Raw genomic sequence first — 25,400 nt, forward strand, 5'->3', positions numbered from 1 at the left:
GGTAGGTAGTCATTGGCCATAAAAGCGGAGTTCTTTTGGGTTTCCATAGAGACATCTAGACCTAAAATGTTTTAAGCACTGCTGCTTTTAAAATGAGTCTCAGTAAAAATAGCAAAAACCAAATCTCTTAAAAAAAAAATCATTAAAAATTTTTTTAAAGTAGTAAAGTTCCTGGTTAAAAATCCACGTTGAAGCCAAAGCTTGTCCTTCACAGTCTTTCTGCATCAACTGGCCTTGAGTAGCCTTGGGGAGAAGAGGCATCAAGAACTGGTTTCTCTGCCTTTTGGCAAAGGAATGAGACTACACTGACTTCATCTATGAAGACAACTGCCAACTATTTTCTTACTTCGTAAATTGTTAATTGTGTGTGGTGAAGAAAAGGGTGATGGGTGACGTTATTTTTATGGGTAAGCCTGGCATAAGTTCTGGTGAAAGTTTGACATCTTTAGGATCTTCTGTTTTTTTCAAGTTGAGCTAATAAAAAAGAGGCTCATGGGATTATTTCACACCTGATTTTTAAGTGAATATTGAGCTAAACACCACGTGTCCATGACTGTTAGGGAGAGTTTGTCGTCTGGCTGAAGAAGCATGAACTTATGAGTCTAGAACAGGAGTCAGCAAAATCTGGCCCGCGGGCCAAACCCAGCCTGCTGCCTCTTTTAATACCACTAACTAGTTAAAAATGGTTTTATGTTTTGAAGTGGTTGAAAAAAAATCAAAAGACTTTAGTGACCTGTGAACATTGTATGAAATTCAAATTTCAGTGTCCACAAATTGCTTTATTGAAGCGTAGCATGCCCATTTTCGTGTGGTCTGGAGCTGCCCCTGTGCTTCTATAGTGGGTCAAGTGGTGGTGACAGAGACCAGTGGCTCCCAAAGCCCAAAATATTTCATGTCTGGCTCTTCAGGACAATGTTTGTTCCTGCTTGGTCTAGAGAATATGAAATGTTGAGGTTCGATCTCTAAGGTGCTTGTTGAAGTTCTAGGAAGTTGGAACTGAAGAGTGTGGCTCATTGGGCAGCGGTGGTAAATTGCTTTAGTACCATGATTTTTTTTTTTTTTTGAAGTCAGTTTATAAATACAAAAGAGAAATCCAAGCTCCTAAAATATTTATTCTGGCTTAGAATATTTTGTTTCCTTACATACACTTTAAGAGGCAAGGAGAAAAGATCATTTATCAATTTATTTCAGTAAGAATAAAAATATTTATGATTTTCACATAAAATATATTATCAACTATTTATCATCTGTGAGAAGTTACTCTAATGGCAGAAATCTGTTGGACCCTTTTAAAAACCAGGACTCAAACAGAAACTGTCTCCATCCCATCCCCATCACTGTGCCTCCGCCGGTTCTCCCTGTAACAGGTTTGATAATCCTTTGGTGCTAGAATTACATACACTGAGTTTGAAGAAAGACAAAAAAATAAACACTCATTAGGAATTTTGTTTTTTTTTACCCAACATTGAGTTCAGGACAAAGCCTTACATTTATGTCTAAATTTTAAGTTGCAAAAACAAAGCAAAAAACAAAAAAACAAGTAAGTTCTAAGTTGCATAGTAAAGCAGGATTCGAAGGAGACTTATGAAGGAAGACACCTGCTGTGCCCGGACGGGCTGGTGGGGTTTGGAAGGTAGGTGGGAGGGTGAGGGACAGCGTAGCAATAGGTGCTAGAGAGGAAGGTGACCATCATGTGAAGACACAGGGAAGGGATGCTTGGGCCGACTTATAATAAGATCCACTTCTTTTCCAAGAAGGGGTAATTTTTCATTTCTTTCTGATGTGCGATTTCCCACTCGTTCCTGGAGTATGTGTGTTTTGGGGTGGGGTGGGGACTTGCCAGGGACAAATGTTCTGACATAACAGTCACTGTGGTAAGAAGACTAGAATTACACATCACTCGGCAAGATTTGAGCTGTGGGGGGATGGAGCTTGTCAATATTAGAAGCTAATATTCACGTCGGAATTGCCAGGTTCTATTCATATGTTACCTTGTTAATCCTCGTACTGTTACCATCTCCCCTTTACATCAGGGAAACTGAGGCCCAGAGAGATGAAGTCGCAGGGTCGCAGCGTACTAAGTGACGGTGTCAGCCGAATCAGCTGGGCTATGCCAAGGTAATAGCCCTCAAGTTTTCGTGCCTTAGAACAAAGTTTTAATTCCTTCATGCTTCACTTCTTGTCCATCTCAGGTCAGGCCAGGGGTTTAGGTTAAACTCCACCATCTGGAACGCCATCAGGCACTGTGGCAGGGACGAGAGAAGATGGTGAATAAGGCTCAGTGTCTTAGATCAGGGCTTCACCTGCTTGAATGTGCAGATGAATTGCTCAAGGGGCTCATTAAATGCACATTGTGATTTCAGAGGTCTGGGATGGGCCTGCCCTTGGGCATTTCTAGAAAGCCTCCAGGGGAGTCCTATACGGGGAGCTGGGACCCCTCTTGAGTAAGGAGTGCTTACTGGATTTTGCCCAGAAGTGACAGGTCATTTCTGCTCACGTAAGTCACGTAGCCGTGCCTAACATCAAGGTGGCAGGAGATGTAATCTACCATCTACCTCAGGAGGAGGAGAACTGAAGTATTTGTGAACCATCCAGGGAAGAGGAGAAAATGTGAAGTCAGGATTCGAATTCAGACAGGCTGTCGCCAGAGTGGGAGCTCTCTTATCAGTCCACACAGTCATAGGTGTCGGTCCTTTCTCTGTCGAGAGAGAGGGCAGCGTGACGGCAGCTGGCCTACTTGGTGGCCACCAGTCAGGGTAGCCCTCCCTGGGGACCGACCAGTTGCACCTGACTCGTGTGACACTGATGCTGGGTATCCCAGGCAGCTTGGTGTCAAAGGCAGCCGTTGTCAACATGATGTCGCAACTCTGTGAAAATGTTTCATTTTGTTCTTAATAATAGGCTGACATCTATTAATTAATTAATTTTTATTCAGAGCATACCTTAGAGCAGATTCGAGCCTTCCCCTAGGACTCTCTCTCGTCCAATATTCTGCCATGCTTTCCTGTTTCGGACAAGGGGTGCCGTTAGAGCCAGCATCCAGGGGATTGTGCAGGATCCTGGGAACGCCCACGGGTGTGTGTCCACACAGGCACACCACTCATCATGTATGTGTGCTGGAAAGCGCTGGAGTTGCTGCTCTGGAAGCGTCCTAGGCTTGGGGTCAGCGAAACAAACACAATTCCCGGATGGTGGTGGCTGAGAAGCAGCTTCTCTGAGCCTGCAGCCTATCTGCAGAACTGTGACCTTCTGACGGGATCATGCACAACTGAGGACTAGGGGAGTGAGTGGTGGAGTCCAGGCTTCCGCCAGGGTCTGTATGTGGCGCACAGTGGACTGGGTTCCTCACAGCCCAGGGAACATGGCACTGCCTTTCCCTGGCCTTCCAGTGCCCTCAGAAAGCCCTGCACTCCTTTCTACCACAGCCCACTCTGCTGTGGGTTCCTTAGGCTGAAGTGTGGACAAACAATTCAGAAACATAGGTTTCAGCAAGACCTCTGTCCTTTTTGAAAACCTGATCTGCAAATGATACATGGAATGAGAGAAGATTGTTCTTCCTCCATTAGAGAAAAAAACAACTTCCCAAAAAGGAGAAACCGAAATAAAGGTACATCTCCGTTTTACATAATAATTACAGTTGAGCTTTCACAATTACCCCACTACGCTAGTGGACCCAGTCAGCAATTTAGCTAAACATGAGGGCAAAAATGGGGCCTTGGCAGTTTTTCCTTTAGAAAGTCAGGTTTGCCATGTTGAAAAATGCTTGCACCCCCGCCCACCTGTTCTGTTGTTGATGGCGGGGAGAGCTGGGTAAACCGGATCATTCCTCCAGAGACGCGTTGGTCCTGTAATGCTCAGAGTTCAATTAAAATATGCAGGTGCATGCCAAGTTAATAATTAAGGGAAAATAATAAAACAAAGTATTACCATTTTTATTAACTACTCAGACTGAAACCTACAGTAGGCCTTTTCTAAATTAACGGGACAGAATTCTACTGCTTGCCTGTTGTAATCCTAATCCTGGGAGGTATTACCAGTGATCTTTCTCGGCTGTTCATGCCCTTTGGAAGAAGCCCTGTCACTCCACCAGCGATCCTGACTTCACATGAAAGTGCTTCCAGCTTTTAATCCCGCCTGCACTGGCACGGATTAGAAAGTCATTTCTTTCAGTGACATTTCTCTATTGGAGGGCTAAAGAAGTTAAGGATGTCAACTTGATTTTTATAAGGGCAATGTCACCGTCTGGATTCAAATGCTAAACACTTTCAGGAAAGATTACATTTCTTCTCGACCTGGGAGAAATGCCGTCTTGTCAGTGAGACGCTATACTGGCAGGACGCCAAGGGGAGCGCAGCAGGCCGCCTGCTCCTGTGCGTCTCCTCCTCAGGTAAGCCCGCGACAGCACACGGTGGTCTTTTATCCTAAGCACATTTTCTCAACCTCATAAGCCTCTAGCATGATTTTATTCTTCCCTTCAAAGTCCTGCGTTCTCCAGGAAATCTTTTCCAATGACTCCAGCCCACAATGATCGTTTTCTTCAAAACTCCTACCTAGTGTCACATGGTTTAATCGCAATTGGTCTCTAATTATAGTAATTAGATTGCAAGCTCTTCCAAAGCAAGGATTTAGCCCAATGCTAGGCCCAGAGGCGGTTTCAGTAAATGCTTGCCGAGTGATGGATTTGCAGTTCTGGATGGTTTCCAGTAAGCAGGATGAACGGGTGACTTCTCACTCCCGAGAGAACACCATCCAGCCTTCCTGGACCGAACAGACCCCCGGTCTACAGGCACTTTTGCTAAGGCCTCATTGCTAGACAGTGGGGCAGCCAACGGAGCATGACGTAGATGATCCCCAGTGTCTTCCTCCAGCTCATCTCTTCTCATTTGGAAACCTGCATTTTGGACTCAGGCTTGCGATTTCCCATTATCAGGTTTGAGAAATCAGGAAGTGGTTGAGGGTCAGGGAGGTAAAAATATTTATATCTGCTTTGCTAGAACCTAACTTTTCTTGCGGAGGGATAACAAATAAAAGGGAGCACCCGTTACCTCTTTCAGAGCAACTAAAATGCTGTGTGGAGATTGATTTATATAACTTTCTTGCTAGATTATTCCAGAAACTGGATTAATATTTTAATCATATCCCCTGGAGAGGAAAAGGCAGCTGGTGAAATTGTTGGAGGTGACATGCCAATCTACATAGAAACCAAGTGTGGTTTGGAGACCACCATGGAAATAGTAACTTCAGTCATCAAGTAGAGAATGAAAGGAAGAAAGAAACCAGATAAGTTTTCCAGGATCAAGAAGTTATTTTTATTATAAACTAACCTTAGGGAGACCATAAGATTTATTATTATTTTAACATTTAAATTCAAATACTGATGGCTTTATCTTTTCACTGCTGATTACTCTTGGCAACAGCAGAGTGCGAGGAGTGCAGTAGAACATCCTTCATCTTTTTAAGTTGCCATTTGTGTATATACGATCAGTTGTGCAGGCAAAACATGGCAATGAGCACACAGTGGCACAATTTATGTCTCGCTACAGGATTTCTCTTTCCCTGTGAACTTGACTTCCCAAGACCTGAATTCTAACCTTTGGTATGAATTCACTGGCATCCTGAAATCAAAAGGAAGACGGAGGTCTTTTTCTGCTTTTGTTCCTTTGCAGACCTGGATAACACCAAATCTTTACAATGGTCTGTAGTTGGCACTAGCAACAAGCATCTGGAGTGTAACATGTTGGGCTCTGGGAAATGCAATCCTCTGCTTGGGAACTGCCCTCAGATGGAAACTGATGTTTAGATTCTTACTGGGAATTTGTTTGTGCTTCTGAATTCTGTGGGATTAAGGCTGGTGCTGTGATATTCTCATGTGTTCCGTTGACCCTTAGGTATTTTAGAAAAGAAGGAAATGAGAGTCTGAGGGTTGAAATAATCAAACTTTGGAGGTGCTAAGGCTCTACTCCGATTATATTGGCAGACGGCCCAGGGCGCAGCTGCTGACGAAGAATCCCAGATTCCACCCGAAGGCCCAAATACCACCTCTTCTGTCTGTAACTGAGTCAGTAAAAGGAAATAGGGTAGGGCAGCATTTTGGACTGAAATTTCTCTGCGGGAGCAACAGATTGAATTGATAATGGGAGAAAGTTTGTACTGTTAACCTTTATAAGGTGGCCTAGTAAATTTCATGAGTTTTATAGGGCTGGCATACTATTTGGGCCATATTTTCATCTGGTGCTCATTGTTCACCTTGCCTGGTTGGATAGCATAGCTGAGCGGGATCCAAGATGAGAAAGAGAAGTGGGGCTGACTGTGGCATTGGGGCTAATGTAATGAACGTCCTGACCTGTTTTGGCTGCTTCTTGAGGCCACAACAGAGAGGCATTCATAAAAGCCCTGAGGGGATGAAATGGCCATCTCTTTGACACCAAGAACATATGGAGAAAGAGAGGGTAAGAGAAGGTATGGAGGAAGTGGCTCCATGAAGGAGAGTGTTCTCTCCCGTCCTCCCTTCCTGAGGAGGACAGCATCGCTTGGCGTAGACTGTGGCTCTGATTAATTTCACTGGCTTAATAAGAGAAATAGACAAAAAGAGAAGAATGTTGGTGTCTAAGGGAAAGTAAGTCACTTCTCTATTCGTGCTCTTGGTTAGTTAGGGGAAGAGCATTGATTTGTCTCCGTGCTAATGGACAAAACTACACTGTGAAGTTAGAAGGCACTTTGGACTCTCGTAAGAGGCTGGGAAAGATGGCTTGGAAGCAGCTGAGAAACATCGCTCTTGGCATTTGTCCAAACCCTGTGTCTTCTCTCTCGTGAGTGGCTTTTCCTTGCACTGGAACGTAACCTCTGAGATTCAGTTTTTGATTTACACTTAGGGTGGCTATGGGTAGTTCCACACCAAAGGGATGTTTTGAATCAAGGCCTATGAGCTAACCTTACTTAGTGTTCTCTGCAATGTAGCCTAGCTAGAAATGAAGCTGATGGAACACATGCTCCTTTGTTAGAATAACTAGTAGTAGCTAATATTCATTGCCTCCCTATTGCGTGCCAGGCACAGCTGTAGAGGCTTTGCACCTATTACATGATCCTTGAAGCAAACTTAGGAGGTTACTATTCTTTTCCCACTTAAGGAGTGAGTTAATAGAGGTTTATAGGGTTTAATTTGCTCAAGATCACAGAGTTAGGCAGATGCAGAACCAGAATTTAAACTCTGGAAGCTCACATTTCTTAACTATCGTACTAAACTGTTTGAAGGAGATTACCCAAATAGGAAAGAACAAAAAGGATGCTGATTCTTGTTTCCTGCCCAGCCCTCCACTGAAACAAAACACTCCTAACTTGGATTTATTCATGAGGCTGGCCTTTGGCTTCTTGCAGTAGGTACTGAATTTGAATGTCTATTTTTTAATTATTATTATGTTATGTTAATCACCATACATTACCTCATTAGTTTTTGATGTAGTGTTCCATGATTCATTGTTTGCATATAACACCCAGTCCTCCATGCAGAGCGTGCCCTCTTTAATACCCATCACCGGGCTAACCCATCCTCCACCCCCTCCCCTCTAGAACCCTCAGTTTGTTTCTCAGAGTCCATAGTCTCCCATGGTTCCTCTCCCCCTCTGATTTCCCCCCTTCATTCTTCCCTTCCTGCTTTCTTTTTCTTTTTGTTTTTAACATATAATGTATTATTTGTTTCAGAAGTACAGATCTGTGATTCAACAATCTTACACAATTCACAGCGCTCACCATAGCACATACCCTCCCCAGTGTCTATCACCCAGCCACCCCATCCCTCCCACCCCCCACCACTCCAGCAACCCTCAGTTTGTTTCCTGAGATTAAGAATTCCTCATATCAGTGAGATCATATGATACATGTCTTTCTCTGATTGACTTATTTCGCTAAGCATAATACCCTCCAGTTCCATCCACGTCGTTGCAAATGGCAAGATTTCTTTTTTTATGGCTGCATAATATTCCATTGTATATTTATTCCACATCTTCTTTATCCATTCATCTGTCGATGGACATCTTGGCTCTTTCCACAGTTTGGCTATTGTGGACATTGCTGCTATAAACATCGGGGTGCATGTACCCCTTCAGATCCCTACGTTTGTGTCTTTTGTGTAAATACCCAGTAGTGCAATTGCTGGATTGTATGGTAGCTCTATTTTCAACTTTTTGAGGAACCTCCATACTGTTTTCCAGAGTGGCTGCACCAGCTTGCATTCCCACCAACAGTGTAGGAGGGTTCCCCTTTCTCCGCAGCCCCGCTAACATCTGTCATTTCCTGACTTGTTAATTTTAGCCATTCTGACTGGTGTGAGGTGGTATCTCATTGAGGTTTTGATTTGGATTTCCCTGATGCCGAGTGATGTTGAGCACTTTTTCCTGTGTCTGTTAGCCATTTGGATGTCTTTGGAAAAATGTCTGTTCATGTCTTCTGCCCATTTCTTGATTGGATCATTTGTTCTTTGGGTGTTGTGTTGAGTTTGATAAGTCCTTTATAGATCTTGGATACTAGCCCTTTATCTGATATGTCATTTGCAAATATCTTCTCCCATTCTGTCAGTTGTCTTTTGGTTTTGTTGACTGTTTCCTTTGCTGTGCAAAAGCTTTTTATCTTGATGAAGTCCAAATAGTTCGTTTTTGCCCTTGCTTCCCTTGCCTTTGGAGATGTTTCTAGGAAGAAGTTGCTGCGGCGGAGGTCGAAGAGGTTGCTGCCTGTGTTCTCCTTTAGGATTTGGATGGACTCCTGTCTCACATTTAGGTCTTTCATCCATTTTGAGTCTATTTTTGTGTGTGGTGTAAGGGAATGGTCCAGTTTCATTCTTCTGCATGTGGCTGTCCAATTTTCCCAACACCATTTGTTGAAGAGACTCTCTTTTTTCCACTGGACATTCTTTCCTGCTTTGTCGAAGATGAGTTGACCATAGAGTTGAGGGTCCATTTCTGGGCTCTCTATTCTGTTCCATTGATCTATGTGTCTGTTTTTGTGCCAGTACCATACTGTCTTGATGATGACAGTTTTGTAATAGAGCTTGAAGTCTGGATTTGTGATGCCACCGGATTTGCTTTTCTTTTTCAACATTCCTCTGGCTATTTGTGGTCTTTTCTGGTTCCATACCAATTTTAGGATTGTTTGTTCCATTTCTTTGAAAAAAGTGGATGGTATTTTGATGGGGATTGCATTGAATGTGTAGATTGCTCTAGGTAGCATTGACATCTTCATAATCTTTGTTCTTCCAATCCGTGAGCATGAAATGTTTTTCCATTTCTTTGTGTCTTCCTCAATTTCTTTCATGAGTATTTTATAGTTTTCTGAGTACAGATTCTTTGCCTCTTTGGTTAGATTTATTCCTAGGTTTCTCACGGTTTTGGGTGCAATTGTAAATGGGATCGACTCCTTAATTTCTCTTTCTTCTGTCTTGTTGTTGGTGTATAGAAATGCCACTGATTTCTGTGCATTGATTTTATATCCTGCCACTTTACTGAATTCCTGTATGAGTTCTAGCAGTTTTGGGATGGAGTCTTTTGGGTTTTCCACATAAACTATCATATCATTGGCAAAGAGTGAGAGTTTGATTTCTTCTTTGCCGATTTGGATGCCTTTTATTTCTTTTTGTTGTCTGATTGCTGAGGCTAGGACTTCTAGTACTATGTTGAATAGCAGTGGTGATAGCGGACATCCCTGCCGTGTTCCTGACCTTAGGGGGAAAGCTCTCAGTTTTTCCCCATTGAGAATGATATTCGCTGTGTGTTTTTCATAGATGGCTTTTATGATATTGAGGTATGCACCCTCTATCCCTATAGTTTGAAGATTTTTGATCAAGAAAGGATGCTGTACTTTGTCAAATGCTTTTTCTGCATCTATTGAGAGGATCATCTTGAATGTCTTTTTCTACTGTGTGTGTGTGTCTTGTATTTAAAAAAAAATTAACAAAGCAAATCTTCTAGAAGGAAAAGAACTGTTTTACTTGTGAGAACAGATCCCAGGGTACTTACAAAATTAAAAAATATAATTGGATCATCAGCTTGGTTCTTTGCAAATGGTGGAAATAAAATTGCATGATTCCGTAAAAAAAACTCCAGTGAGACAGGTCCTGTTAAGGATGCATGGATGAACTGCCAATACCTTTGCATATTCTGTAATTGTTTCTTCAAAACAACAGCACACATTTTCACTCTTATTATTATATTACCATTAGGTATTGTGCTAAGTGATTTACATGTATTTTCTCACATTAATACGGATGTGATAGGTTTTACCATCATGTATCACTTACCTACTATCACAGCAATGCTGCATAACAAGAACCCACAAAACCTCAGTGGCATACAAAAATAACTAGTTATTGTTTTTACATCTAGAGTGATTGGCTAAAAGGATCTGCCAATCTTGGCTGGACTGGCTTATGGCATGTAGGGTTTGGCTCACTGAGGACTGATGTAGCCTGGCCCTGGTTCAGGTGAATGGGCAATGCATCTTCTCCATTTATTTTTCTCCTGTCCTCCAACAGGCTGGGCTGGGCATGTTCTGTTGGTGATTAAAGAGCTGCAAGCTCTGATTGCAAACTGAATAAATCTGATTGCATACGTCCATTTCAACCTTCTGCTTGCTGTGTGTCTCACTGGTCAAAGCACATAGTCTCAAAAGCTAAGTGTAAGGATGGGGAATTATGCACTCCATCCCTTGGGAGAGCATTGTGAAACAGCATGGCAAAAGGCATGAGTATAGCAATGCTGAACAAATGGGCCCATTTTTGCACTCAATCACATACTCTTTTTTTTTTTTTTTTTTTCAGGTGGAGAACTTGAGACATGGAAGTTTGCCTAGGGTCACATAGATATTAAATGGTAGAGCTTGAGTTTGAACCTGGGTTTATCTTTTCTCAAAGCTGGAACTCTTAATAATCTACTATAAATGCAAGATTTAGAAACTAGTTCTGCTTCCCCTTCCTTTCCACATATGAATAATCTTTTCCCTCCCTTTTTATGCATCTTCACCAATGAGGACAAAATGCAGCTGTTGATATTATAGAATGAGCATGCTGTGAGGAGTAGTTAATGTTGGCAAATTCTCTGAATGAGTGCTAGGTATTATGATCAAAGAAATACACAGACTTTTAAATCAGTGCTTGACCTCATTTTACATTTTGTAGTCTTTCAGATCTCTCTCACCTGCCAGAGTTTAGAAATATACTGAGTATAAAATCTCTTAATGGTCTTACTCCTCTCCTCTGCAGACCATCCTAGCATTACCCCAATCTGCCTATATTAGCAGTAACTATAAATGAAGATGATACTCTTATACAGATTCCTTTTTCAAAAAAGCCAGTTGACAGTAGCATCTTTAAGACTGGCCAGAAAGTTGTACATTTTAGCAATTGACAAATGTGGACTCTAATCTGATAGAAAATCTAGTCTTTGTATCAACTGCCCTTTCAACAAATGTGTTGTAGCCTAGTTTTGCCTTGTAACTTGCTGCTACTATTGTTATTCCTTTTACTAAGCCAATTTCATGGCACTGGGTTTTGAAGAAAGTTGAAAAGTTTTTTCTACTTCTGTTGACCCTGGAAGCAAAACATCAGAAGGGCACATTCATACATGGTGCTTGCCAGAAATGCATTCCTAAAGAAGAAATTCAACGGTGTACCCTTTGGCTCTTGACCCCCTGGTCCTGGAGTGCTGACAATATAACAGACACAACTTTCTGCTTTCAAAAAATTGAAAGGAAATTTTTTATGGGCCTCTGAGGACTGCTGAGGGTCCATCAGGGTTTTTGTGAACGCCCCATGGGTCAGAAAGGTGTTGGGCATCTCCTTAGAAATTCAGAATTTTGGGCGCCTGGGTGGCTCAGTTGGTTAAGCGACTGCCTTCGGCTCAGGTCATGATCCTGGAGTCCCTGAATCGAGTCCCGCATCGGGCTCCCTGCTCAGCGGGGAGTCTGCTTCTCCCTCTGACCCTCCCCCCTCTCATGTGCTCTCTCTCTCAAATAAATAAATAAATAAGTAAATCTTAAAAAAAAAAAGAAATTCAGAATTTGGAAGGGGCACCATAATGAAGAAAGGGGGTGAATTTAGAGAGAGGTGATACTGTGAAGATGAAGGGACATTTGCTCTGAAATGAGGGAAAAACCAAGGCTGATCAGTTTTAATCAAGATACAAATGTTTGAGAGAGACAAAAATTCAATTCGGATTCTTTGTGAACATAAAAATTTTGGGAACTTGAATTTGTGCTGTATCTGCTCATCCTAGCACCCACTACACATGTGGCACTTACCTGTTCTCCCACAACACCATAAACTTAATGAGGGCAGGGACTGTGTGTGTCTTGACTGGTGTTATTATTATTATTTTTTATTTGAGAGAGCACAAGTGGGGTGGGGAGGGGCAGATGGAGAGGGAGAAGCAGACTCCCCGCTGAGCAGGGAGCCCAACATGGGGCCTGGAGTCATGACCGAGCCGAAGGCAGATACTTAACTGACTGAGCCACCAGGCACCCCTTGACTGGCATTATTAACATAGAGTAGCTCAATGCATTGCACTAGTGTCCACTACATAACTATTTGCTAATCAAATGTCCCAGAACCAGCTAGTCCTTCTGTTGTTTTCGTCTAGCAAACACTCAGAAACTGCCTTTATCTTGCACAACAAAAGAATAACCTATGAGTTGGACTTAATGTGGGAATTAAATAAAATATAATACCAGTATTTAATTGTGTCCTGAAGGAAATGTTTCTCATTGTGGTAGAGAGGGAAGGAACATCACTGTAAGTCAAGGGACCTGTCTTCTCACTGTAGCTCTGGTTTTGATCTTGGTCACATGACCTAAGAGCAGCTCTCCCATGTATCCAATTGGAATAACAAGTAATGTGTTATATTTGAAAATGCTCCAGAAGTAAAAGTACAAATTAATACTAGGTACCATCATTGTATAAAATACAAGTTAAACTGGAAAGTGGAACTCCAGATACAGGAGCCAGGGAAGGTGCCCTGCATTTCGTTTTTTCCAACTTGCATACAACTTCTGTGCCTAACTTAGTGCATGATCAACAGTTGGTATTCAGAATGTGTTTATGGAATGAATGAATGATCCTCAACTGCAACATAGAATCATAAAGATGATCTTAGATGGCTATTCTTGTCTCTTTGTTTATAGATGAGGATTTTCATATGTTATTGTCATGCAGTTGAATTGTTAAAAATTTACGTAAGGAATATAGAGTCATAAGACAGAGTTTCTGCCCTTAAGAAACTTCCTATCTCATTGGTTCACAAGATTTAATTAGCTCCTGTCTCCTCAAATTAAACAGTAATAAAAGGCAATAGGAGAGTCCTAGTTAAGTTTATTTGGATGTAGGGAGGAATATTTACTCTGGCCAACTTAAGGGGGAAAAATGTATGGCTCACAGAAATGAAGGACATGTGCAGAGCCAAGTCCAGCCAAATCCTGTCCCTCCCAGGATCTGGGGGTTAGACTAGGACACAGGCTCATCAGATCTCTGCAGCCTGGCTGGTTTAGCTCCCTCCATTTTCTCCTCCCGTCCCTCCATACAGGACTTACATTCCTGTGAGACAAGAGTCTAGTTGGCATGACGAAGCATACATGCTCACAGTTTGGCCAAGAAAGAGCAGCTAGGCAAGACTTCATGTCGTACAGACCGCGTAGTTGCCCGAGCACAATTCAGGTGCACCTCTGAGATGCAGTGGGTCCTATCAACAGTATTATAAGAGTTCAGAGAAGGGAGATTCTGGAGAGACTTCACAGATGCAAAGGGGCTCAAGCTGGACCTTTAAGGATGGGTAGGAGTGAGATAAATGAAGAAGAGGAAAGATTTCAGCCAGGGCACAAGAGAAGCAAAGGTTTAGGGTTAGGATTGAGCCTGATGTGTTCACCAAAGGCAGAAGTGGTGGAGACGGAGAAGACAGATGTTAATAAAAGGTCCTTGGATTTATTTCTGTAGAGAGTGAGAATAGATAGCAGGTTTAAACAATAAACCAATGGTTCAGGCAGAGAAACAGTAAATGTAGAGCTAATTGCACAGAAAACATTCAGGGAAAGCATCGGGGGAAGCCTATATATTTTTGAAAGAAAACCAGAAAAGTAAATGGTACATTGGAAGAAGCTTCTGGGTATGAGATTGAGAACCCAGGTGAAGGAGAGAGTCTTGAAGAAGGAGAGTCGCTGCTTGTCCAAAGACTGGAGGACAAGATGGGGACTAGATGGGGATGGAGATACCAGCATAATGGTTTAGATGACACTTGTTCTAAATACACTAAGTCTTAGCAACATGTGGTAGAAATCACTGCTGAGTGAAGGGGAGCAATGGTGGATGAGCCTCAGAGTGAAGATGCTTTAGAATATCCAATGTGCTCAGGCCACAGTGCTTAGGAATCAACAAGGGGTCAGTGAACAATTACAAAACAACACCTCTGCTTGGTTAAAGTTAGCATGAATTTGAGCAAACTTTCCAGATGACTGGGTGTTTCCAGATGGAAACTCTTTTTGGTTAATATTCAAAAGGTAGGGTTTCCAAACCTTTGGAGCAGATTTTAAAGATAAGAGAATTTATTCAGGAATTTAACTTTTGTTCCTAGACTTAAAGGATTATTGGAAATATTTGGAAGACAACAGATTGGCATATTTTGTGATGATTTACACCCTTTATTTACATACGGAGCAGTTGCCACAGAAGTCTCTTGATCTTATATCATTTCAGAAAATAAATGTATTACTAGAAACACCAGACGTTTTAGTGTTTGACTTAGCACTGAAATAGCACTGAATAGAATATCTTTAGCCATTTTCAACCTTCTTCTGTGCTTCTCCAGTATTTATGCTGGAGTTATCTCAAAAATGGACTCAGGGAGAAAGCATGAACCTACAAGCAATCCTTAACCTCAAATATTTGATCTATGTCATCACATCTATGTTCAGAATCTGCTTAGAAAAGACAAACCAGGGAGTTTGGCTTCTCTTTACCCCTTTGAAAGAGTCAACCTTTAAGGCTTATTAGTGAGCCAGATTCTCCCCACCCCTAAGCCATCCAGCAGTGACCCTTTCTCAGTCTGCTTAAGGCAATGCACAAATAATTGCTTTATGTCATAGACCTGTTTCTGCAAAAATTCAAATAAGCCAAATGCTATTGCTCCTCCCAAAAGCCCACGAATGTTTTAATAAAAAATAATCACTTATTATGTATCTGTTTAAAATGTCATGTATTGGATTTACTTACACTGAGATACATCAACACTTTAGAAACATAATCTATGGGGTACCTCTCTGGTCTTGAAGGGACTCATTAGTGCACAGTGTATAATTGTTCACAAGGAATAGCCTAGTTGCTGATAGGGCTAATCATAATAGTCTCAATAACTACCATGGAGAATTCTATTAAGTTGAGTTTGTACTGAGTTCTCTACAAATATTGTTTATTGAATATAGATCATCACAAGAGGGATACAAATGTAAATAATTCATATTCAATCATATAAAGTAGATAGTATTACGACAACCTACTTTACATATGAGTAAACTGAGGCTTAGGAAGATTAGGGCATCACACAATAAGTAATAAGGTCAGAATTGAGGCCACGTGTGGATAGTTCCAAAGCCCATGCTCTCACTGTGCATTATCATTTCCTGACTTACCAAGTGCTCCCATATGTGACATTATGCTAGGCTCTTCACCAGCAGCCTGTTCCCTTACTTGTTGTTTGTCTTTACTATTTTTTAATTAAAAGCTTTTAAACTTTTTATTTTAAATTAATTTAAAAATTAATGATGTTGTACAAAACAGTACCAAAAAAAAAAAAATTCCTGTATATCCAGAGTCCTCAAATGTTAATCTTACATAACCACAGCACAATGACCAAAATCAGGAAATTAACACTGATGCAATTCTGTTACATCATCTACAGACCTTAGTCGAATTTCCCCAGTTTCCCCATTCATGTCCAGGATCTAAATCAAGATGACATGTTGTCATGTCATTTAGTTGTCATGTCTCCTTGGTCTCCTTAGGGGCCAACCCTATACTTGCATGACCTCAGGGCTGAGCACCTCCTCCCATTTTGCCTCCTAGCCACTTTGCTTGATTCATCCCTTTAAACTAGAACAGTTCCTAGTCTTTCTTTGTCTTTCATAACCTTAACACTTTAAAAAAGTACTACCCAGTTATTCTTGCAGAATGTTCCTCATTTGGGTTTGTCTGATGTTTCCTCATGAATAAATTTGGGTTGCACATTTTTGGTAAAAATACTATGGAAGTTGTGTCCTTCTCAGTGTGTCATACCAAGAGACACATGATTTGTCACGTCACTGGTGATCTTAACTGTGATCATTTGGTTAAGGTAGTATCTGCTAGATTTCCCCACTGTGAAGTAGATATCTTTCCTCTTTTATTAGTATTTTCTAGGGGAGCTACTTTGCAACTATATAAATAGCCATTTTCTCATAATACCTTTGCCACTAATTTTATCATTCATTGATAATTCTTGCCTAAAACAATGATAACTATAGTATTTTAAAATGGTGGCATTCTCTTCCCATCATTATTCATACATATATTAGTTAGAATTCCATTGTAAGGAATAGCTTTGTCTTCTTCCCTTCTTATTCAATTATTTATTTATATCAGCATGGACTCATGGATTCCTACTGTATTCTGTGGGGTATATTAATATCACTGGCTATTTTGTTTGTCCAAACTGTCCCCTATTTGGCCAAAAGACCCCTTCAAGTTTGGCTGTTATCCTTTTGACATGTTTCCCATCATTTTGTTTTATTACTTTTATTTTCTTAAGTGAATGGTCTTTTTATTGGGAAAAAAAAAAAGACTTGCATTTGCAACTTGAAATGGGTGTAAATTGTAATTTCTTCAACAGCAATGTTGATGCTTGTGCTGAAGTCCAGAGCCACAGCTTCCTCTGCTGGCTCCAAGTCATGGTTCAGAAGGTTTTAAAACAGAGAGTCTAATCTTCCCTTGGTAAAGGTTTCTTTTTTAAAAATTAGTGTGAATGGTGACAGCCTGACATCCATTTCGCTCTAGTACAACACAGACAATGCTGAACCAGCACACACAGCATGCCACCAGGATGAGTGTCATCATTACCCTGGGTGGGGGCACACGGAAGTACGAGAGGGCTGTCCTGCTAGGTGGGGCTACGTCTAGACAATTTATCCTTCACCCATGTTTCTGCACAGCATCCTGCGATAAACCAATTTTAAATGTTTGTTTCCAGTAAACCAGCAATGGCAGTTTATACTAACAAATTGAATTAGAACCCATTTGAATAAGTTTTTTTAATTTATAAATCAGTTTGTTTACAGATTTTATTTTTTCTTAAAGTACATTTCAGTTAACAAATCTATTTACACAGGTATACACGGGAACTCAGCCCAGTTATTTTACAGATCATACTTACCACACCCCAAGTCTTCTGTGCAAAGCTGCAATGGATGTGAATTTGAATAAGTTTTAAATTTTTTTTCAGTTTTTATTTTTAATACAAATGCCTGACTGTGCTCAGTTGTCAAGCTGCATGCATGAAAACCTGGCCAGCCCAAACAGTGTATTAATCATGAGCAAATGGAACTGCAAGGAGTCTGCTAAGTGCTTCCTTATCATTAAGGTAGTACAAGTGTTTATATCGTAAAACTGAGGCATAGCTTGATCTTTAGGGCACAGAACCACGAACTAATACGTGCAGATTTTGTGTGTGTGGACCGAAGGCACTTTTGACATTCAGTTTTGCTATACAGAAACAGAATGAGTAAATGAACTTTTTTTTTTTTTTTAGAGGTAAGTACAAGATTCAGTTTGATTCTTCTAGAGGGGGAAAAGGAGTTGAAAGTAGGTCTTCATTTGGCAATTATCATCTGTATGAATTCGTCATAGCTGACTTGTCCATCTCCATCAATACCTGGTTCTCTGATCGTTTCATCTTCTTCATCTGTTAGTTTTTCTCCTAACTCGGTCATGACATGACGTAGCTCCGCCACACTGATGTAACCGTTGCCATCCTTGTCAAAGACTCGGAATGCCTGGCGAATTTCTTCTTCACTGTCTGTATCTTTCATTTTTATAGCCGTCATAGTAAAAAATTCTGGGAAGTCTATGGTGCCATGACCATCAGCATCCCCCTCGTTGATCATATCCTGCAATTCGGCTTCTGCTGGGCTCTGACCCAGTGACCTCGTGACAGTTCCAGGTTCGTTTGTTGTGATTTGTGATGGTCATCGCTGTCTTTGTCAAATAGGGAGAAAGCCTCCTTGAACTCAGCAGTCTGTCCTTCGGTCAGCTGATCATCCATGGTGCAAGGAAGGGAGGAAGAACAGAGGGAGGGAGGGTGGGTGGCTGTGCCAGCACAGAGGTTGTCCCGGGAGATGTGGGGCAGGCAGTGCCCGGCGGCTGTGAGGACCGGGCAGCACCCGCCAGGATCCCAGCACCACTGTCGTCCCATCATTTTGTTTTAAAACACTCACTTTTTTGGCATGACAAGGTGTTCCAGACTCATCTTGTACTTTCTCTGCCTAGCCATGGCATGACCATTTCTCCGAAAAGCCCTGGTTCCTTTTGTTGGAGAACGGTATTCGGAAACCCAGATCTGGGCACTCATTGCTTTGGGTTTCTCCTCTCCTTTCTGTGCAGTTCTGTTCTCAATTTGTTATTATGTAGTGAGGTGGATTTGTTTGTCTTCTCTGCCTGTTTTACTAATGTTTTGCCCCTCACCCAGATTCACCCTTTGTGACCTACTCTGCAATAATGGGGCTGGAAATTAAGCGTTTCTCCTCCACAGAGAGCACGACGTGATTTACCAGTGAAGGGCACGGGGGCGGGGGGCGGCGGGCGTTATAGGGGACAGGCACTTCTCTTCCCGGTTCTAGTGTGCTACTGTTTTGTTGGCCCCTCACCCCTACCACATGGCTGCCAGCAGTGTGTGGGAAAATCCAGTGCTGCTCCGCCCCAGTGGCTTGTCCAGACCACATAGTTGCTTGGTGAGCTCACAGCCTTGGCCCCCGTCCAGTGACCACCTCACTGTGGCGCTCCCACCGTGGACATCACACACTCGTGCTGCTCTTCTGGTGAGCGGGTTTCCAGTACCCCAAGCCCTTTTGTGTGCCTCTCTGTTGTCTTGGCCACATCTACCCCAGGGGAGTGCTTTTTGGCTTGCCAGCCCCAGCTGTGTTTCCTTCCTGCCAGCTTCTGCCGGCCTGCACCCCGGAAGGGTAGTTCCTGCTTGCTCGGTGGCTGTGGAGCCACTCTGGCCCAGGCAACCCCCTAATTTTTAGCATTCACTGAGTGTCTCCATCTTACCACACCCTCTCCGGTGAGATCGGAATCTCATCCTCGGGGAGAGGCTCCTTCCAAGTTTGTTCATTCCTTAGGCTCTCCATCTCCGCCTTAGAGCGTTCTTTAGAGTTCTCTATACACCTTTACAATTACTCCCCTGGGAGAGTTTATATTAAATTTCCCTGTTCAAACGACTGCCTGATTTCTACTTCCTGATGTGACCCTGACTCATACATACCCCCTATTGCATTCCCTTTCCCATCCTTGTTGATTTTATTTATCTACCTATCCTCAGTAAGTGAATCACTATCATGGTTGCTAAAAGTCCGAACTATATACAAACACTTACCAGGAAAAGTCACTCCCCTCTCCCTACCCTCCATTCTGTCCTGTTCTCATTTCCCCAGCCTTTCCAACTCATTCTACCTACTCCTTGGTTCTATCTCATTAGTTTCTATTTTTTTTTTTTTTTTAATCCTAGCAGGCTTTTTTTTTTTTAAGATTTTATTTATTTTATTTGACAGAGAAATACACAGCGAGAGAGGGAACACAAGCAAGGGGAGTGGGAGAGGGAGAAGCAGGCTCCTCGTTAAGCAGGGAGCCTGATGCAGGGCTCGATCCCAGGACCCTGGGATCAGGACCTGAGCCGAAGGCAGATGCTTAGCGACTGAGCCACCCAGATGCCTCTCATTAGTTTCTAGTTTATCCTTTATTTCCTTTCGCACTGTTGAAAAAATACATGCATGATTCCTGATTTCCTTTTCTGCAAAAGGTAGCATCCTATTGACATTCTTCTACATTTTGCCTTTTTTTTTCCCATTTCACAATATATCCTAGTAAGCGTACCACGCCAGCTCACAGGAATCTTTGTCATTCTTTTCACAGCTGTGTAGTACTCCACTGCCTGAGTGTACTAGACTTTATCCAGCCACTCTCTCAAGGATGGATATTTAAGCGGTTTCTGCACAAGGCTGCAGTGAATAATCTGTGCATACATATTTTTGTATTTTTGGAGATGTATCTTCAGGGCAGATTCCTAGAAGTGGGATTGCTGAGTTGGAAAGTCTGTCCACGACTTGTTTTGTTAGTCATCGCCAAGTTCCCCTTTCAAAGGGCTGTGCCAATTTGTATTCCCACCAGCCATGCATGAGTGTGCCTGTTTTCCCCAGCCTCACCAACAGGATGTGTTGTCATACTTTAAAATTGTTGCTTATCTGATAGGTTGAGAAATGGTGTAGTCCTAACTTGCATGTCTTTATTTATGAGCTATTTGAATATCTGTTCACAGGTTTAAATGCCATGTCTATGTTTGTAAGTGAATTTTCTGTTCCTGTCTTTTTCCCATTCTTCTGTTGATTCTGGTCCTTTCTCCCTTTTTAAGAATTCTTTAAATATTGAGGGTATTAGCCCCTTGTCTGTGGTATAAGTTACAGGCATTTTTCCCCAGTTGTCTTTTGACTTTGTATATGGTGCTCTGGCTGTGCAAATGTTTTTATATTTTTGTGTAGCCATGTTTATTGATCATTTCTTTTGTCTGGATTGTGAGTTGTGGTTAGAAAGACTTTCCCTGTACCAAGAGCAAAGAGGAATTTACCCATGTTTTCCCTAGTATTTCTATAATTTAGATGTTTACATTTGATTCCTGATCCATTTCAAGTTTATTCTTATGTATGGTGCGAGATCCAGATTTTATCTCTTTCCAGTCAAGACCCAGTTTTCTCTGTCTTTGCCCCAGCAATTTGAAATGCCTCCTTTATCACACACTAAATTTCCATATGTACTTGGGTCTCTTTTGGGACTTTTTATTCTATCCCTCTGGTCTGTTTGCCTGATCATGAGCCAGTTGCAGACTGTTTTAGATAGAGAGGCTCTAGAGCAGACTTTAGTGTCTGGTACAACTAGTTTCCCCTACAGTTGTGCTTTTTAATTCATTTCCCAGCTATTCGTGCACGTTATTTTTCCATACTAAGTTGTCCTTGATAGTTATTATGATTCAATTATGTGATGTTAACTAAATTGAGGAAGCAATTCAGGGACTCAGAGGTACGTTTGCTTTAACAGTTAATAATTCAGCCAATGGGGTCCATGGCAGAGACCTGGGCCCTGGAAGAAGATTGAAGACCAGGTATTAGTACCCCAGATGGGGTGAGGAAAGTCATAGAGGTAGGAGGCAAACCCAGGGTAAGAGTGTATCCTGGAAGTCACAGTTGGCTAGAGTGTCAGATCAAGTTCAGAAGCAGTGATCAGGCCCGGGAGAGGCTGGGAATCATGACTTTATACAACGGTGGCAAAGAGCCCTTAGGTTCCATGTGGGAGCCCACTGGTTCCAAGTCTGCAGATGACCTGAGTTTATATCATCTGTTTCGTAGGAAAATTCTCAACTATCTAATTCCAATAGTCAACAACGTGGCTTTAAAGGGTTTTGGTTAGGTGTATTTATGCCTGACATATTTCTGAAGTAAACTTTGTTTTATTTTGTTCCCGGTAAATCTAAGTCCTTTCTTCCAGAGTTCAATAATTTGAAACTAAAAGTTTTACATGCATTTTAAACAGCCACCTTCCCTCCCCTACCCACACATTTACGAAAATAAGCAGGGCCACCCCACCAGCCGCTATCTGATTTGCATAACAGCAAGAGCTGATGCAAATTCTCACATTTGGGGCTATTTCAGAGTTGGTAGAGATAGCAAAGGGTTCCTTTCCTTAAATAGTCTTGAGAATGGTAACTTGGATGCGTGCTTTCTAAAGCACTGTTCCTGTAAAGTGAAAATATTGGACAAACTAAAATGCTAATGGTAAATAAAACATTTTTGATGGTGTCAGGTTTGGTTTTTGCAGTAAGAAAACGTCGCAGCCCTAAGTGGAGAGTCAGTCTGTGGCCCCGTTGTCAGCTGTGGCCCTGCCCTGGGTCCCACCCTGCTTCCTGCCCCGTGGGGCCCCGCCAGCCCTGCCCTCCACACACACATTTCACTTCCCTTCCTGCCAAAAAAAGTCAGACATGGAAACTCTTGGTACTCCCTCCCCCAGAGTATCGCACACACACGTCTGGCATTCGGCACATATGTTCATAAACAGGAGTAAGATACACCCTGGGTCATCACACTCGGTAAGACTGGGAAATAAGCACAGTCTGCCATGGCTTTTCTCCCATGGCACCACTCACTGCTGCTTCACCGGCTGGAGGAGCCCGGGGTCCCCAGTTCTGGGTTCCAGTTCAGAGATTGATAATGGCAGGTTAACTGGTAAAGGGAATTGGAGGAAAGGGGTAGGGGATTAATAGCTACAGAGCAGCTCCTTCGTCCAAAGCAAAGGCTGTTTAAATACCTTTCATCCAATTATTCTAGCTTTCTATGAACTGGGCATTTATTTTTATTATTATTATTTTTTTTTAAAAGCTAGCAAAGAAAGGGAAGAGATCATTTATTCTGCCCTCTTTGTACGAACTACTCCAACCAACCAAGTCATTGCTGAAGAGATGTTTCCTTTTCGTTCTTTAAAAAAAATTTTTTTTGAACTAGGCATTTTTATCCTCATTTTTCACTGTGTCATTAGTTGAGCCAGGATTTTCTCTCACCTCTGCTTGACCCAGAGCCCACGCTGAATTATGGTGCTTTTTGATTTACTCAATGCCTAGCACAGTGTCCAGTGCATAGGAGGTACTTAAGAATCTTGGGGTTGATCATGGACTTCTATTTTTGTTTTTTAGATTTTATTTATTTATTTGAGAGAGAGAATGAGAGATAGAGAGCACGAGAGGGAAGAGGGTCAGAGGGAGAAGCAGACTCCCTGCTGAGCAGGGAGCCTGATATGGGACTCGATCCCAGGACTCCAGGATCATGACCTGAGCCGAAGGCAGTCGCTTAACCAACTGAGCCACCCAGGCGCCCTGATCATGGACTTTTAAAGATTCAAAGCCTGACCCCTAAATCATAGCTTTCAAAGTTTTGGGCACTAGCAAGGAGACTTGGGTAGATGAAGGCTTTTTTCGGTTTTACCCCTTTACCCCAGTCACTCGGCTTAGCAGACCGCCTAGCCTGACCCTGAGTAAGATTCCTCCGACTCCTTTGATTCTGTTCTCTTTTCTGTGCCTTTGGCTGACCTCAAATTTAGAAAACCTCATAACATAATTTGGCCCTCTAGATTTTCTCAAAAGTAAGTCTGTCCCTAATGACTTAGCTGACTCTACAGCTAAAGTTCCAACAAAGTCTGACCTCAAAAGCACTGAGTCGGTTTTTTCCTAATTGAGAATGTCATTCACATTTCTTTGAGGATTCCTCCCAGCACAGGAGGCTACTTCTAGGGGCAGCCAAATACAAATGACGAGTAAATATATGTAAACATGTTAGACTTCACAAATCATCAGAGAAACGCTAATTAAAATTGAGAAGCCATTTTTTTTTTTTTTATTCAACAGATTACCCTGGTTTAAAAGATGAAAACATCCAAGTGGGAAAACCTGTATTTTGCTGAGAGATGGAACTCTGTAGATGCCCAGTTAAGAGTGTTGATCAAAATTTGAAATATGCATATTTGCTAGTTTACTTTTGGTTGTCTTCTCATCATCTTTTGAGTTTTTGTATCTTTTCTTTCTTTCTATACTAGTCAGGCTTCTCCAGAGAAACAGACCAACGGGAGATTATATCTATGTGTATATATCTAGATCTGCATCTATATCTATATGAGATATAGAGATTTATTATAGGAACTGACTGACACAATATTATGGAGGCCAAGAAGTCCCACTATCTGCCATCTGCATTCTGGAGAATGAGCAAAGTCAGTGGGGTGATTCAGTCTGAGACCAAAGGCCCGATAACTAGGGGGCCAGAGACATAAGTCTTGGTCAGAGTCCGAAGGCCTGAGAATGAGGAGCACTGCTGTCTGAGGGCAGAGGAAGATGAATGACTCAGCTCAAGCAAAAACTGCCAGTTTTTCCTTTCTCCACCTCTTTGTTCTATTCAGCCCCCAACAGATTGGGTGATGCCCACCCACATTGGTAAGGGTGGATCTTCTTTACCCAGTCTACCTATTCAAATGCTAATCTTTTCCAGAAACACTCTCACAGACACACCCAGAAACAATGTCTTACCAGCTCTCTGGGCATCTCTTAGTCCACTCACATGGGCACATACAATTAACCATCACACTTTCTTCCTTTTTTGATTTTATCTTTAGAAATCTTGCTGGTTGAAATTTGCTTCCTTAGGAGCGTCTTCTTGTGATGTAAGCTCTTCACCTGCTTTCCCTGTGTTCTTTTTATGCTTGCTTGCCTAGAGAGGGAGAAGCACTTACAAGCAGGTTATTTTTTATTTCAGGGACTTTGCTGAGAGCCACCCTCACTCTTGGAGGCTACAAATAAATATGTTTTCCAAGGATAGGAATGAGCGGATACAGAGAGATGCTCCCCGCCCCCCCTCCAGGGTCTGATGCCATGTAATTCTAGGAGGTGGAACCAAGTTCCACTCAGACCTTCTCCCCTTCATCCATGGCCTGTCTGACTCCTGGATCTTCAGTCTCTAACTGAAGACCCAGGGCTGTCATGAGCCCACAAGGGGCCCTGCGTGAATTGAAAGAAGCCATCGCTTTGGGTGAGAACAACCCTGCTGGCCCGTGCTTGGTGACCAGATGTTGTCTTTGTGTGATCTGGGAAAAGGATTTATCTCTGTTTGTGGAACAGAGTGTGAGCTTGATTCCAACTCCCTCTACTCGTCCCCTGGGCCGGGCATCCTTTTGCAGGGCACTGCCAGCACAACCTTACCTGAAGCCCCACAAAGGATGCTGGGTTTGTCTTTCAGATCTGACACCTGGGAAACTGGCATTTTGCCTGAGCCCTAGGGTATGGTCCTCAGCCTCCTTCCCCACCTCAGTTGGGGCTTTAGAGTTCATTCTGTAGTTTTGTTTGGGGCCTGCTCATTTTTTTGTTTGTTTGTTTGTTTCAGTGAGTTTTAAGAGAGGGGAGTAAAACAAAATCCTTCCTTTCTCTACCATGTTTAACTGGAAGTTTAATTTTAGAAACATAACATCTTACCTTATTTGAATTGTTTTTCATTTTTCACTTCTTTGCAGTGCTTACTCACTCACTCATAATTGGCTCGTGTTGGTC

General features: G+C 42.2%; 1 pseudogene; it reads right to left on the bottom strand.

Moving 5' to 3' along the window:
* Positions 1 to 17,865: 17,865 nt before the first annotated feature.
* LOC113927153 lies at positions 17,866 to 18,317 on the bottom strand (annotated as a pseudogene).
* Between the last annotated feature and the right edge of the window lie 7,083 nt (positions 18,318 to 25,400).

Source organism: Zalophus californianus, chromosome 7 (genome assembly GCF_009762305.2).
Source record: "Zalophus californianus isolate mZalCal1 chromosome 7, mZalCal1.pri.v2, whole genome shotgun sequence".
Taxonomy (NCBI): domain Eukaryota; kingdom Metazoa; phylum Chordata; class Mammalia; order Carnivora; family Otariidae; genus Zalophus; species Zalophus californianus.